Consider the following 17,868-nt stretch of genomic DNA (forward strand, 5'->3'; position numbering starts at 1 on the left):
TGTCCTTAAACATGAACTATGAGGGTCTCACATCAGGAAGATTTGTAATAACCCTGTATATAAATTTACATTTCAGTGAAACCTTTTGTCAGGTACCCTAGTAAATGTTTGCTTTTACTTGTGTGCAACAGTTTTGATAATGTATTTCAGCACCTAAAAATAATGAAGTTTAGACAACAAAAAGTTTTTTCCTCCCATATTTAGGAATATTGTTGCATAATATATTACAATATTGACAACATTAATAATTCTTATTGCGCTGACTTATCAATTATATAATTAGAATATATATGTTATATTGTATAATATCTAGAGATGAGCGAACCTACTCGGCCACGCCCCTTTTTCGCCCGAGCGCCACGATTTTCGAGTACTTCCGTAATCGGGCGAAAAGATTCGGGGGGCGCCGTGGGTGAGTGGGGGATTGCAGCGGGGAGTGGGGGGGAGAGGGAGAGAGAGAGGGCTCCCCCCTGTTCCCTGCTGCTACCCCCCGCTCCGCCACACCTCCCCCTGCCCCCCGGCGCCCCCCGAATCTTTTCACCCGAGTACGGAAGTACTCGAAAATCGCGGTGCTCGATCGAGTAATTACTTGAAACAAGTATATTCGCTCATCTCTAATAATATCATATTGTATAATATATAATATTGTAATTAATGTTCTGCATTTAATAGTGTAATGAGTTACAGTATATAAAGCCTGCCGTCTATTTACTTCATTGTAAATAGCCATTCCACTATTGAACAATCAGAAACTATCAGTGACATCACTTAATGAGCTTAGTGATGTCATAATTGTAGACCAAAAGATTGCTACCAGCACTATAAAAGACAAGTAGATAAAACGAAATCAATGCATCTTCCCTTATCTTGAAATGATTATCCAGTTTAACTACCAATCTCGGCAGTGGTAATGCTGATGAAGTCTTTATTGTGGTTTATTACGCAATTGATTTTCCTAATATTTTAGCACATGAAATATGACAAAGAAAGCACACAGGCTTTTTATCTCATAAGGCATAAAATACTGGAATCGTTTACAAGCAAAATATTTCAATTTTCTTGTCACATTATATCGTAGGCTGCTTTCATTGCATCAGAAATGTTCATTTTGAATTTTAGCACTATAAATATGTCTAACAGGTTCAATAAATGTCTCCCAAACCAAACTAGGAAATTAATTTTTAGGAAGGAAATTTTATTTAGCAATGTATATTTTGGCAGCCAGCTCAAATACATGAAAATAAATCAGGAAGTCATTTTACCAAACTATTAAAGAAGACTATGAAATCATTTTCGAGTGCGGTTTTACATCATTAAAGTACACTGGAACATACACACTGCAGTCAGGAACAGTTCTGTACTAATAACATGCTTCTAAGAAGTTTTCCATTCAATTCAGGTGTGAAATTAATGCTTTCTTGAATACAGTATCATTCGCTTGCAATAAATTACTGGTGAAGGCAACCCATAAATTAGCTTAAATAACATTACCCTGACATGTTGTCAAGGAGAGAAACGTGGCTGCTTTAAATTTGACTGCTTCAGCCATGAATCATTAGCCAATTAAATAATGTCCCTGGTAAAGATGGGAGAACAATTTTATGCTGGGTCCAAGAGCCTATTTTGAGGGGTCTACTTACTTTATAGACCGACATCCAATTTCTGTCCAAGTCTGAATTCCCAAAATACAACTTCAAAGAAAAAGTCTGAATTGAGTTTTTAAAGTTTCACACATGTTCTAACTTCACAAAACAGCCGCTTCTTAGCACATAAATCATATTTTTGCAGGTTTGCTTTGTTCACTGAATCTTTTTTTTTTATACAATTTTATCAATTACATTAAACATCTTTAACAATGTGGTTGGAGCAAATAAAGCTTTGCTGTCAAGACGGAATATATAACTTTGTATGAAATCTGATGTATTCACGGAATCCCCAAGGCTATCTACAGAGGCACAATAATACCTATGTGTGAACGTATTAGAAATAGATCATAACAAAAATTAGAAAATTAAGGTGTTAAATTGGGGGTTCCAGGGTTACAATACTGATGACCTGTCCTCAGGATAGGTCCTCAATTTCAGATCAGTAGGAGACCATAGCTTAAGACCTAAGCCAACCATCTGTTGAAGAGGCCAAGGTTCTCCAGAGAGTGCCATAGCCTCTTCTCAGATCAGTGATGTCATGTTCATTAGTCAAGTGGCCTAACTTCAGCTTAGTCCTAGTCACAAGTGTAACTAGGCTGCTAAAGATAAAAATCACTTAAACCCATTGATTTCAGCAGAATTGGCCAATGATCTTATGGGTATTGGTGCTTCTCTACCCTCCCTCAACAACAAATTTGGTTTATTCACCACTCATTGAAAGAGCCATGGATGCTTAATTGAGCCAGCTTCAAAGGTAAATGGTGAAGAACATGTTTTCAGCTGAATAAGCTTTCAGCTAACAGCTACCGTGTTTCCCTGAAAATAAGACACTGTCTTGTATAAATTTTGCCCCCCCAAAGAAGAGCAGTGACTTATTTTTGGGGGGTGTCTTATAATACTCACCTAGATGATAGCGTTTGGGTCCCTCACGCTGGTCTCCGTTGCTGCTGCAGGCTTCCGTGTTCTCCTGAATGCCGACAGAGCATTTCTTCCTGGCAGCGGGGCTTGAATACCCTGCTTCCAGCAAGCATCTGCTCTGATTGGTTCATCGAGCGCCACGTCAGCCAATAAGAGTCGGCACTCGATTAACCAATCACAGCCATTCATTGAATGACATCATTATCGGGGTAGGTCTTATTATTATGTCTCATTGCAAGAATGAATGGAGACTAAACCTGGCACAACCACAAGGAGTCCAGATGTAGATTAAACCAGTTTGATCAGCACAGTTACAATGCATTTTGGGCCAGAACTGCATTATAACTATGCCGAACGAACTGATTTACAGGGGTGTTCCAGGGTTACAATTACCTCCATCTACATCTGAACACTGTGTGATTGCGCCTGATTTTAGGCCCTTTTTCACGCAAAGATAATCAGATAAAAATGGGGAGAACATCTTGAAGTCTATTGAAAGATGAGCAAAATGCAGGCAAATGGAATGTATTTGTTCAGTCTTTCTGAAGCTGGGCGATTTTATGTGAAGTAAAATCCATTGTCCAAACTAAAAGTGCGCGATGCCCGTGTTTACATGTAACAATTATCGCTCATTTTCAGCTGTTTGGACGAATTTTGCATGTAGAAGGGCCTTTATTCCCCATCCATTCCTGCATTGAGACTTTTTATCAATGTTATGTTGAAACCTTTAGTCCTTGCCAGCTGCTAGATATTAAAGTTGACTTAAAAAGAACTGATCAAGAGGATAATAAAAGGTGTCCAACTCGCTAAAGGCCTGGAAAAATCGTCCGTAATTCCAAGGCTAACGAGTAGATTTTAATGAAATTTGGTCAAAATATAGATTACTCAATAAGAATAAAGAATCCCTCATAACATGTGTTGTAAGTATCCTCTGTATGTGGCAAGGTATGCCAGAACCTCACACATCATATCGCTGAGCACTCTGGTATGCATGCTTGGTATCACTGCAGCAATTACTTCGGTGATGTTCTTTTGCAAGTCCTGAATATTTCATGGCTTATTCCAGGAAACGTTTTCTTTTAGTAGGTCCCTGTATTATACTCTTGATAGGTATTCTCTAATTTCTAGCAGGTAGAAAAATGTTTTTAAAAAATCTTTATATGATTTGTGCATTTTCTCTAAATGACATGACTCATCACCACAATTGGGTATGAAAGCAAAAGCTTTGTAGAGTGTCTGCACTTTATTTAAATAACCCAACTTACTACAGAGGTTCTGTCTGATTTGGTCGTAATGCTTGAACTTCTAAGGCATAGGATGCACTGCTATAAAATAATATGCAAAATTTGTAATTGTACTGTAATCTTTATTATTATTGTTGCAAGCACAGTCATATTATTAATATTATATAAGATCTAATAGTGTTTTTGTGAATAAGGGCATCAAAATAGACCCTAGCAGTTTCATAATAAAGCTCAAAGATTCTTCCATATGGGATTGACTTCTACTGGACCTTTAGGGCCTTTTAATGTGACATAGACAGGGCCGACCAGAGATTCCTGTGGTACACAGGTAACAACCCTATTTTTTTTTTTTCCTTAATAAATTGTTTACTGTTTAAAAGTTACCCCAACATCTTTCATTTATGCATGTATAAAACCAACACATGATCTAAGCAAAAATAACAAAAACAGAATTAAATACATTATACATACTACACAACAGTTGCAGTATTTGACTAAAAATGGAAACTGTTGGATTAAGATTTGAAATTTTGCCACCTACCAGTTCTTTTTTTCTGGGTTCCACCGTTATCAAGTTCAATGGAAAAAAGTTGTCCCTGTCCATGCCAAGCCACTCTATCTACAGTCTTTTTGTTTTTCACAAGGCAAGACTAACTGCTGCAGACTTGGTTATTGGATGTGATTGCTGCTTACCTGCACTAAGAAAACCAACAGCCATTCCCAGTTTTGATAATGTGGGACTATAATATAGAAGACTTGGTATAAGAATAGCTATATGACCAAGTGCCATAATTGAGTTTCCAGTTCTTGACTGTAGATTGACCTCCAGTTATACAAATATTCAGGTCAGGCACAGTCTGAGTCCCACCAATGAAGGGCTCTTTATGTAGGAAATGAGTGAGAAAATTAACCCTAATTGCATCTAAATTTGATAAATGTACGCTTACAAATGACAATATGGTACTTAGAAAGTAACGGTCAAAAATAAATTTAATTGCCATTGCCATAACGCAAGGACAATAAGTATGCCATTTATTTTAATAGTTTCCTCTCCATTCCAAAAATCATGTAGCTTCTATTTTGAGTACAAAAGGGTCACATAATTTCACTGTTTCAAACCTCCATCCGAGATCAAACTAGTGCCTCTGAGTAACTGCTTGTTAACACGTATCTATGTTTGTTCAGCTTTCCATCGGTCCAGGCTGTGAAATATCTTTCAATCCTTGTCTGTTCCCTTAATTACAACATCCTAAATGAAGAAATAACTGAACCAGTCCTTGTTCCCAGTCGGCCTTATATTCGGCAATTACATTCTTCTAACACATAAACACTTATAAGTAATCTATGTTTAATGCACTTATTGAAGGTAATGCATTGATTTTTAATCTCTTTGTCCTGCACCATCTGTTTTGTGTTTAATGGTATATAGTAACCTTTGATCATTGCTATTTAGAAATTGTAATACATATTCGTAATGACTATGAAATATTCATGTATCATAAATCTTAGGTCAACCCAAAGGTTTCCAAACACATTCATATTGGAGATACTTGTATGGGCTGATCAAACTAATAGTCTCTGTGTATGGTCCAGTAAAGTGGGTTCATGTAAGACATGTCCAAATGACTGTGGTTTCGATTAGAAGAAAATAAGAGAAAAATCTTTATTATGTCAAGATGTTAAAAGAAACTTAAGTGTTACAGCAAATTTTATAAATGTTTCTCTTAATTTGTTCAATATGCTCAAATTATTCTGGCATTCAGGCACTTAAAGTGCAGGTTCATCTTTGGTGAACTCACAGAAACATATATTTAGTAGTTACAAAATGGCCATTCTCTAGTACAAGGAATATTAGCAATTTGTAAATAGGGATTAGCATTAATGGTTATTGAAGAGCATGACTCTCTTACTAACCCCTATTGCCATAATATACTTGGTTTGGGTAAATGAAATGGGTTTAAAGAGCTCTTGTGACTTTTTTTTTCAGTTCTACACCTGAACATTAAAGAGTTAAAGCTTGTTATTTGTATGGGTACTCTTTTTACCGACCTCGGAAGGATGGAAGGCTGAGTCAACCTTGAGCCGGCTACCTGAACCATGCAGAGCTTGAACTCGCAACCTTTAGGTTGGGAGTGAGAGCTTAGGACTGCATTTTGCTGCCTTAGCGTGCTAGATAAAGACCATTGGACAATGGCATAATACCTAAAAGGTTGGTCCGCCTCCTGCAAGTTGATTCGAAAATGCAGAAAAGTCATAAACTATAGACTACTATAAACACATAGCCTACAAATGTGAAAACAACACCATATAGGAAAATTGCTGCTTTCATTAAAGGGTTCTGTCAGAAAAATAAAAAAATGATACTCAACTGTGCCGCACGGGGCTGGCCACCGGGATCCTGTAGGTCTTCTCTCCCTCTGGCAAACATCCGATCGCAGGGCAGAAGCTAGCAAAGTACCAGCTTCCGCCCCTGCTCTGACCACTGCTGGACGGCAAGTACTGCCGCCCGGGTCAGTGGTTGACGCGTCACAAGTGATGCGTCGCCTACTGATTGGCCTGGCCGCGGCTAACCTCTGCTGTCCATGGAGAGTCGACAGCAAGTGCGCATGCGCACTCGCCGTCAACTCTCCGTGGATGGCAGAGGTTAGACGCATCCAGGACGGCGGGAGCGCGCATGCGTGCACCAGCTGCTAAAGATGACCCCGAATGTGGCACCTAAACAATGGAGGGATCAAGAACAACGGGATTAGGTGAGTATGCTTTGTTCTTTTTTACTTTTCTGTTTCCACAAGTTTGACTGTTAAGTGATGCAGAGCAGGATTCAGGTGAGTATAATTTTTTAAATTTTTCTTAGAGAACCCCTTTAATACTCAATCATCTTTTGTATAGTCACCGACAGTACAATATGAATTACATTTAAAGTTAACCTGTCACCATGTTCATGCTGACTGAACTACGGGCAACATGAACCCGGGACAGTTATGTCCATTCAGCTCACGCATATTTTATTCTTAAATGCTGTTTCGCAAAATATATACTTAGAAGTTTGACTGGGAGCTCAGCTGAAACGGAGCTTTGAGTCAAAGAGGCAGGATATGCTGCCCTCTCCCCGCCCACACCATCAAGATTGAGGCATGTTTACCTCTAAACTTTTTTCATTCAAAGAAAAGGCGTGCCTGCCTCAGAACACTGTGTGTTTATTTGCTGGCTTTCATTTAAAAAGAATACATTTTCCCTCAAAAATTCCAGTTTATGTACGTCTGTCCAAAAAGGTCGCGCCATTACATCAGTGGTTTTTCTTCTCTCCTTTTCATATACACAAGCAGGGAGAACAAGAGCTGTCACTCTTCAGAGATTCAACGTGAGAGCTCAGAGAGCTGAGATTCGAGTTAAACTGGAGCATTACTGAAAAGTAATACCAAATAACTATTTTTTAGGCTGGCCATACACATTAGATAGATGTTGGCTGAATGCTCATTTGGCTGACAGCTATCTTGCCCGACACCCACATACACATGCAGGCTCGGCTGAGCCGGCATGTGTTCTACGTGGCCAGGGGTGAATAACCTGCTGGCAGACTCCTCTGTCAGTGGCTTATCTCCTCAACAGCAAAAGAATTGGCCAAGTTGAAAACAAACTGCCTGATCCTAATCCCCGAACATCTGCCATTGGAGGAGAGTTGGGATACTGCCACACACATTAGATGGTCAGCTGGTACAGCCAAAATTATGGGGTAAGCCAAAGGGGTGATCCGCTCAACACCTCAGGTAAATTTTCCACGCCTTATAGACTTCAATGCCTCCTTCAGTTTATCCTGAAGTGTTGTGTAATACGCAGTCATGATAGTAGACCCATATGGAAGATTGTCCACAACAGATCCATCTTTATCCCAGAAGACAGGCGCCATCACCTTGAATTATAACTTTTGCACTCTGAACTTCTTTGGACACGGGGAAACACTGTGTCTTCATTTTTTTGACTGCTCTTTTGACTCAGGATCATACATAAAAATGCATGCCCCACCTATTTTCATCAATCCAAACAAGAAAGCATCAACATCATGCCGAAAACATTGTATAATTCCTTGTGCACTAGATCTGCTGACAAACATTTCGGGACCCTCTTGTCAGACACTTTCCTCATGTCCAAATGATTGTGAATTATAGTTTCAACTGTTTTTCTGGACATTTTCAGAATCTTGGTTATTGTCTTAGTAGAAATTTGCTGGTCTTCTGGAATACTGTCATGGATGGCATCTGTGGTTTCTGAAATTGTCACCACTGGAGGTCTGCCGAGACGATCTTCATCATCGGTGTTGAAGTAGCTTCTTTTAAATTTGGTAAGCCAATTTTCACTGAGGAGTACATACGGCACTTGTTGCCTAATGCTTGCACCATGTAATCTTGAATGTCTTTGGTCGACATCCTTTTCAGAAACAGGAACTTAATCACTACTCTGCTCTCCCTTGCTATGAAATCTTCTTTAAACTTCACCATGTTGGCTTCAAACCTGTATAACATAAGAATGACCAATGAGATCATATCAAAATTTCATTACAAAGTATCACAAAAATTGAGCTTTCAACTGATGGAACTTTCATTGATGTGAAAGCAAATGAAGATTGCAAAGCCAAGGACTTATGAAGACTTGCTCATAGTATTACTTGTTGACCGTTCAAATGGCTGTACCTGATTTAACAACTCAAAGCGCACAAGGAAAAGGGTGAAGGACATCCAAATGTCTCAATCGATCAAATAAAAATCCCTGCAAGTAAGATTCCTTTTACTGAAGTTTATACATGAAAAAAGTATAATTGCAGTATTTAAGTCTTTAGTCACATTAATTAATTTTATTGCTGAGAAGGACAATGACAGTAATTAAGAATTCCATATATCAATGTACAGGATCAAGCAGCTATTGTTTACAATATGGTCATTTCTCCGAGAAAATCTTGGCTGATTCCTGAGTGCTAATCTCAAAGTCGATGTTAATTTTAGCTCAGAACAAAATAACATTCTTGTAGGATTACAGTCGGCAAGAAGGCGCAAGGTTCAGTAATGATTGAGCGCCCTTTTTTATCCAGCAGAGAAAAAGATTTCTCCAAGGAGTTTAGGTAATATGAATTAAAAATCTGTAACAAATTGAACATATGCGTAGAATGTCATACATGAAGTCATAGATTAACCTCTGTGGTTTGTGAAGAATTGTAAAATGTGTCTTCTCTATGGCTAGACATATCAGATAGCTACAGGTGTTTGATATGAATGGATTTAGTAATGGGAGCCATGGACTATCCTTGACTTGATATACTCATTTGAATATAAAAGTTCATGAAAGGTAATTTTAGTTATTTAGCTGGCAACGTCCAGGAGATAATCAGAATTTAATGCTTTTACTGTCAGAAAATGTCTAAAAGCTTATCATGGAAATCAAAGTTCATTGTAGGTCCCATTCAATAAATAATATACATTTTAGTACTAGGGGAAGTGGAAATTTAGACTGCTGAAACATTATTTTATAGCAGTTTCTGGTGTGTTAGTTCACTGCCCTGTTACTCATAGTGGATTCTAAAACAATAAAACAGGGTTATAAAAATGCACAGCATGGACATTGGACACTATGTACACCCCATTGATTACAATGGGAAATGTCAGGAACGCTATCTTCTCTCCTTAGGAGAGCACCTAGAAAGTGAGTGAGGGAGGAGACTTATAAGGCCATTCATGCTCCTCTGGGTATCATGCAAATAAGGGAGATGGAACAATACCTCTGCAGCGCCACCTATTGGAAGGCAGCATTCCTGCATGTCAATGTTAGACTCTTTATACAAGCCTTGTAACAATGACTGGGAATTGAACTGTGTAATGCTTCTTTTCCCCTGTGGTGCTGCTGCAGAGGGAATACACACTTGTTGTCTGACTAGTGATCTCTGCAGCAGGGTACCTGTGATCAGTTTATTGTGAGGGACTTTTCTAACTATAAAGGGATTGTCCAATGTGGAACCTCCTTTAACCCCCTCCCAAACATCTGGTGAACATATATGACAGATGTTGGAAGTGACAGAATGGAATAGACTTAGGAACGGAGCTAATGCCCATATTCAGTGGGCGCTGGCTGTGCAACAGTGCTAACACCAAGCTTCAGTGATCTTTGGCAGGATGACAGCACAGGGGCAAAACACTGCAATACAGATGCATTGCAGTGCATTGTACTCATGATCACATGATCACATGTTGAATTCCCGCTTAGGGACTTAAAAAAAAAACAAAAATAACCGTGAGGGGCCTTTCTAACTATAAAGAGATTGTCCAATGTGGAACATCCTTTAACCCCCTCCCAACATCTGGTGAACATATATGGCAGACGTTGGAAGTGACAGAATGGAATAGACTTAGGAGCTGAGCAGCAGTGCACCTGTGATCAGTTTATTGTGAGGGGCCTTTCTAACTATAAAGGGATTGTCCAATGTGGAACCTCCTTTAACTCCCTTCCCAACACCTTGTGAACATATATGGCAGATGTTGGAAGTGACAGAATGGAATAGACTTAGGAGCTGAGATAATGCCCATATTCAGTAGGTGCTGGTTGTGCAACACTGCTAACACCAAGCTATGTGATCTTTTGAAGGATGACAGAGCAGGGGCAATACAGTGCAATACAGATGTATTGCAGTGCATTGTACAAGTGATGAGATGATCACATGTTCAATTCCCATTTAGGAACTATACAATAAAAACAAGAATAACTTTAATAAAACCATTAAAAAAATGTTAAAAAAAACCTCCTTTCCCATGTTTATTATATACAAAAATATAACCAGTGAAAGATTTACAGAATTGATATAGCTAGATTCAAAAAATTCCAAACAAATAGATAACATATATTTATCTCAAATGGTGAGTGCTGTATTTGTGGTATTCTAATCAACGTCACTCCCCCAAATTTAAAATGACGAAAAGGTTGTATGCATCCCAAAATGATAGCAGTACAAAACCATAGCTTGCGCTACGAAAAAACAGTCCCTCTTACAGCTCCATTGGTAAAAAATAAAGGTTATGTGTGTCAAATGTGGCTACAAAAAGCAAATTTTTTTTTTAAAGCAATAAAGCATAATAAAATTATATAAATTTGGTCTCACAAGAATCATACTGATGCATTGAAAGTTAACATCTAATTTTTACCACACAGTGAATGCTGTAAAAACAACCCCCCCCCACCAAAGTTGGTGCAATTATGTTTTTTTTTTCCATTTTACTTCACATAGAAATTTCTAAAAGTTCTTCAATACATTATGTAGTATATTAAAGCGGACAAGTCTAATAAAAAAACAAGCCTAAATATGACTATGTTGATGGGAAAAATGTAAAAGTTATTGCTCTTGGAAGACTACTACTCCTGCCAATGTCTACCTCTATTGGTCTCAATCTTGGCCATAGTCCCCCTATCCAGTCATAGCTCTACTTCTCCATTCAGCCTGGAGCATCATATTGCCAGGCAACCAATGCCTACTGGTGATATTCAACGTGGTGGCATATGTAAAGGATATCAGACTCCAATGCTTTGCCCATTGATTAAAGGGGTTTTACCATTTGAACAAAACCCCGTACCTCAGCTGGGCCCTTTCTAAAATAACGAACAAGAGTACACTCACCTAACTTGGAGCCTCGGGATGCAGCTGACAGCCGCCAGGATGACTTCCGAGTAAACACCCAGGTGAAAACACATGACTTTTGCAGCCAATCAGAGTCTGCAGCATCACATCCCCAAACGTAGGACCACAACTTGAGAATCTTTCTACAGCAATGCATAGATGTCCGTGCAAGGGTTAGGTGTGAAGACTTTAAGATAGAACAATTATCGTTCAAAAAGTTGTTCAAACGAGTGAAAATTAACTATAGTCGTTCAGTCTAAATACCAGCCAATGACTGAATGACAAAGGAAAATCATTAGCTTTTCGTTTGTGATTCACTTTATGCAGGCATTAAAACATCGTTGGCCCGTTGCTTATTGTTTGACGAAGGCCTCATGTCCACGGCTAAAATACATTTAAAATCTGCAGCGTTTCACCCGCACGCGTGATCCGCTAGACACCGGCAGGTAATTAAATACCTGCAGATGTCATTTTCCCCTGAGGCGCGGATTTCATGTGCGGGAAAACACCCGCAAGCATGCTCCATTTTAGTGTGGGTCTCCCGCGCGGATGGCTCCCGTAGGCTTCTATTGAAGCCCATGGAAGCCTACCAGATCCGCGGCACGCCCGCAGCTGAATTTCCGCTCTCGGGCGCGGGAGCGCGGGAGAGCAGGAGTTAAAAAAAAAATAGAGTGCACGGCGCATGCACACGGCACGCTGCCGGCGTGCCGAGCACATCAGCCGGGCCAAAGAAAGAAGATCTGGCCATGATGGAGGGCAGATCTACAGCTTCCGGACAGGTAAGTAATTCTTCTTTTTTAGGCCTCATGTCCGCGGGAAAGGAGGGACCCGCTGCGGGATTCTGCATGAAGAATCCGGGTCGGGCCTGATTTTCCCCCGTGGACATGAGGCCTTAAACAGCAATCGTTCCGTCCCTCTCAGTCACTTATACAGCAAATGTGAAGGACTGAACAATTCTGAATGATTCTCATTGAAACAAGCCAATGATGCATTTGTCTGCCTAAACAGGCTGCACAAGAGCGAATGAGTTAGCGGTGATGTCATTCGCTTGTTCAAATGAGAATTGGCTCATCTAAAAGGACCCTTAGGAACTCCACACTTCAGTCCAGTCAGCACCAAATGAATTCCAGCTTAAAGAATCTAAATATTGGGTATGTAACTGTAGAACTGTCTTATCTCTATTTTCTGGAAAGTTTTTTCTGACCCATTAGCTCTTGGAAGCTACCATTTCAGACTGGGGAGAGATTAACTACTGTGTTTATCAAATGGGAATTGACAAGAAATCCAGAAAAATGTTTGCTCGCTACTTTACCACAGATGTCTCCAGTTCTGAGAGCCCCCAACATGTATACACTTGTTTAAATCATAGGATCAACTTTTTCTATAATCTTCACGTATATTGGGTGCTTATTTTTTTCATACAGTATAGTGTTCCTTTAAATAAGCATAGTCCTAGAGCATGAACAGACTTTAATATCTTCAAATTTAGCAATTTCGGAGCATGGAGGTTCTGCTTTTTGGATAGGAGTTTCCTAATTTTATTTATCTACTGTAATTTAATAGTAATTATACATGCACATAGCAATAACATAGCCCAAGATGCTCCGTCAAGTGACTTAGAGGTCAACTTTGTTCATTGGCAATGAAAAATGCTCAAGTAACTCCAATGTTTTCATCCATGAATAATTTGGATGCCGTTCATTCTAGTTGGGAGAATATTGTTTCATTTTTTTTTAAGCGCAGTGTTTATGAAGCCAAAGGTGCACTGTTTAAAAGGCTACAAAGATGGGTCAACAACAGATTTCCTTTTCTGGCACAGACCGGAGACATTATCCACGATAAAAGAGTTTTTGATTAATACAACTTATATGCCAAAACTCCACATGCCACGTATGATCTCAATTAGAAGGAAATCTTATTCTCCAAGGCTGCGCTCCAGAATCATTCAGTAATTTCTTTTTATTCCTGTTTAACTTTACTCTTTCCCGACAAAAGAATATTTTAAGAAAACTATTACCAATTGTGCATCACATGGCAACTATAAGTCCTGCTGGTAAAAAAAACGTCTTGGGTCATAACAATGAAGTATTGGCAGCTTGACATAATGGAAGCACAGAATAGTTTTGTGTTATGGAAGTGATGCAAAATACTTATCAGTGTGTGTTCACACAGAAGAGGTGCCAGCTGCCAAAGCAAACTTTTTGGAGAATAAAATGAGTGTATCAAAGCTCGCCCATTATAGTAAACCTAAAATCAATAATGGAAGAAGTGTCTAAAGCTTAGGAATAATATTACCCTTCTAGAAAAAAAAAATCATGAGCACTAAAGTATTTTGGCATGGAAGTCTTTTAATAACCCATCTCTCTGATGAAAAGAGTCAAGTTATAATTATTGCGGTTCTTAGCCTTTCCTCTGTGTGCACACGCTCATTTGCTCTCTTCCCTACTGTACTACTGCCATATGGATACATTAGAATTCCATTAGTGGAAACACATAAAACAATATTCCCCAGACTGTGGCACTCTAGCTGTTGCAAAACTACAATTCCCAACAATGGGGTAGGTTACGGTCTTTCAGATTATGGTAAGTTTAGGCAAATTAAAGAAATGCACCAATGAAGAATTGAAGTGACTTGTGTTCATGCAATATGCTTCCTAGATTTTGGTGTGTTGCAAAATGTACAAGGACCAAGGGTAACATCTGCCTAATGTTTTTTTTTAAATATTTGCATGGGTAACCACTGGGTCCTATGGTTTCCATCCTCACTCCCAAAACATAATGATGGGTTACTTGGCTGTGGTTCAAAACCTCCCTAGTGTGAATATGTGTGTTTTCTTAATGGGGTATTTAGATTGTAAGTCCCATTGATTACAGGGGCAAATGTGAATGATGACGATTTCTGTACAGAATTGGGAATGTGTTGGCAGTATTTAAGGGCTTAAACAGACAAAAGTATTTGTGGATGTATTTCCGTATGCTAATATCTCTGCATATGAGAGAAGATAGGACTTGCCCTATGTTTGCCCATGTTACGCAGAAAGCTGCCATAGAAGTCTATGGGCAGCATGAGTTATCAACTTCCTTCACTTCCTGTGTTTTGCCTTGATATCTCTGTTGCTAGAGATAAACTTGATAAGAGGTAAAGTCCCCTGGTGCAAGCACCAAGTCATGACTGACTCCTAGAGTGACATTAAAATAAACAGAAGAAAATCAGCAACTTCCCAATACCTGGGAACGGGATTCTGATGCATGCTCAAAGAAAGGATCCTGACTCTGGATCCAAAGACAACTCACGACTGTATCAAGCTTGATAAAGACCTTCTGTGGAGAAATAAAGCTGCATGTTAATTGATGCTATTGTATGCACCATGCATGCTGCTCCTGGATTTACTGCAGGGTGACGTCACATCATAACCCCTGTTTTGGCGGGGTGGTTTGCCATTGCCTTCCCCAGTAATCTTTTACCCCCCCAGAGAGCTGGGTACTTTACTGATATGAGAAAAATGGAAAGCTGTATCAACCTTGAGCCAGCTACTTTAACCAAACAGGGGTTGAGCCCACAACCTTCAGGTCATGAGCGAGAGTTAAGGGATGCATTTCTGCTGCCTTAACACTTTGCGCCACACGCGGCTCTTATGATAAGTAGTGGACTGCAAAATAGAAAGAAGAAAGACCCCATAGTGGACAGCACTTCAGAAGGACTTTTCAGCACAAAAACACAATTTTAGGGTGCGTTCACACGAACGTATATCGGCTCGGTTTTCACGCCGAGCCGATATACGTTGTCCTCATGTGCAGGGGGGGGAGGCTGGAAGAGCCCAGGAGCAGAAACTCAGCTCCCGCCCCCTCTCTGCCTCCTCTCCACCCCTCTGCACTATTTGCAATGGGGAGAGGCGGAACGGGGGCGGGGCTAATTCCCGGGACTTATGTGGCTTATGGACTTATGTGGCCGTGTGGCTCATCAGACCGATTAACCCTTTAAATGGCGCTGTCAGTTCTGACGGCGGCATTTAAATCCCCTAAACGATGTTCGGGTGTCATGTATGCCCCCCCCCCCCATTGTGAGATCGCAGGGAGCCATGCAAAGTGCAATTGAAGTCAGGGGCCTTTCAGGCCCCAGTGCTGTCTAGGCAGAATTCCTATCAAGCTATCCACGTAGGGTGCTTGATAGACAGTACGATGCGCCGTAGAAACAAGACGCACTGAAAGATGGTGGAATTTCATTTTTTTTCCATTTCTCTCCACTTAGAATTTTTAAAAAGTTTTTCAATACATTTCATGGTACATTAAATTGTACCACTGAAAAATACAACTCGTCCCACAAAAAACAAGGCCTCATACAGCAATGTTGATTGATAAATAAAGGCGTTACGGGAGAAAAAAACAAAAATAGAAAAACGAAAAAAAGCTTTATCACTAAGGGGTTAAGCCACATACAATCAAATACATTTCTAGCAGGTTTATTTGGTTGCAGAACTGCAGAAAAGTTTCACAATGGATTTAACACTTTCTAATTTATATGTCTGGAAGTGCCCTCAGGCTATACACACAGGGGCAATTTCGGTCAGTAAACAACTGACGGTTTTCTGCTCAATTTTAATATAATTTTAATGCATTTGCTATGTGTTTTTGCAACTTTCACACACGATTTGCATCCTTTTTACATCCGTTTTTCACATGTATTTTCCACTACAATTCCTGTCTCTTATTTTCCATGTGGTCCCCATAGTAATGTGTTAACAACTGATTGCACTCGCATGCCGCTCCATGACATAATAGGAATCCATTTTTTGACTGCTACAGGAGAAACTAATGTACTACTCTTGAAGAAGAATCACAGAAAAATAGGAAATGCAGCATTTTTTCCAACTTGGACTATTGGCCCAAACGAAAAACCGCATGTGTGAATTAACCCATTCAAATGAATGGATTCTTTTTCCATGTGAGTTCTGTCCATCTTGGACAGAAGTTGCACATGAAAATCGCCCTTATGAATAAACCCTAAGCCCGTCTGACCTCTAAGTTTTATGTCAGTGATACAGGCTAAAAAAAAAGTGACAACCATTGCAGGAGGACAAATAGGGTGCCTACAGGGTTGCCTTCAGTACTTCCTCTTTAACACTGATTGATTTAAGAGTTTTGATTTATTTAACAATGCTTTTTGGGGTGGAATAAATCTCTTAATGCAAGAAAAAAAAATTCTTAACTTCTAAAGTAATCCGGAAAGAATAAAACATTGTTTTTAGACCAGCTCAGCATCTGATGGTTGTGTCAGAGCAAATAATATCAACATTAGCGTTAATGTTCTACATACTGTTTTAGTAGGTAAAATTAAATCAAATTGATCTTCTGGGAAAACCTTTCTGAAGGAACGTTAGAAAAGAAAAACTATTTAACACCTTCGGAGTACACAAACACTCCTTTAAAAGTCACACACCATAAAAACTTTAGGAACAAATTATTTTTTGATATGGCTGAACTAAACCTTCGAGATGAAAAACATGTGTAGACTGAGCCATTCTGAGAGCTCAATGTCTAACGGGAAGAGACTTCTGTCCTGAGAAGACCTTTCTACTCATTAAAATAATGGATCCTCTACTGAAGGCATTTCCATTTTTAAATGGACTGCAATTAGACCGAATATTTATTAATAACAGTGTCAGGTGTTTGAGCCAAGCTGTAAATGAGGTTTGGGTGCCATGTCTCTCATGGAGGAAGCTTTTTGGTCTGAACATCAATATAAACAAGTGGACTTAATTCCATCTGCTTTTAGCAATCTGTTGTCCCTTTTAAGTACATTTTCCCCGTTTGTCTTTTGGACACAGTTTGGAGGAAATGTCAGACTAGGTGATTGATGGTAGAAGACTGGATGCGGTGACTTCAGGCTTTCATAAAACAGCTGCTGATAGTAAGGCTCTAGCTGAAGCTGGAATGGGTTGAATTTTCCATCTCTTTGGCCTGGTGAAGGATTATATTTTACTAGATGAGTCAATAAGAAGATGGGCGAAAAGTACAGGGTAATTTTAATGAACTTTAAAGAGCAATCATAGATTGAATAGACTGGATGGTGTGGATCACTCTCATTTCTTGAGAACAAAGTTCAGTGCTTTATGAGAAACAGATTGTCTTTAATGCCAAAAGACGAAATTGTATAATAAACAGCACGCCAATGAAAAGTATTAAATGACAATAAAGTTATGATACATTTCATCCTCAGACCATTTACATGGGAACATCGGAAAACACAATATTTTACAGTTACATCATAATAAAGAGTGATAAGTGATCATTAGTGATCATTTTTGGTAATATAGAAGTTAAGAATATTTTAACGGGTCTGGAGTTTCCACAACAGAACTGAATAACAGTTTAGACTATAGGGATACAATGACATAAGGAGAGGTTTGAT

Source organism: Eleutherodactylus coqui, chromosome 3, assembly GCF_035609145.1.
Source record: "Eleutherodactylus coqui strain aEleCoq1 chromosome 3, aEleCoq1.hap1, whole genome shotgun sequence".
Lineage (NCBI taxonomy): Eukaryota > Metazoa > Chordata > Amphibia > Anura > Eleutherodactylidae > Eleutherodactylus > Eleutherodactylus coqui.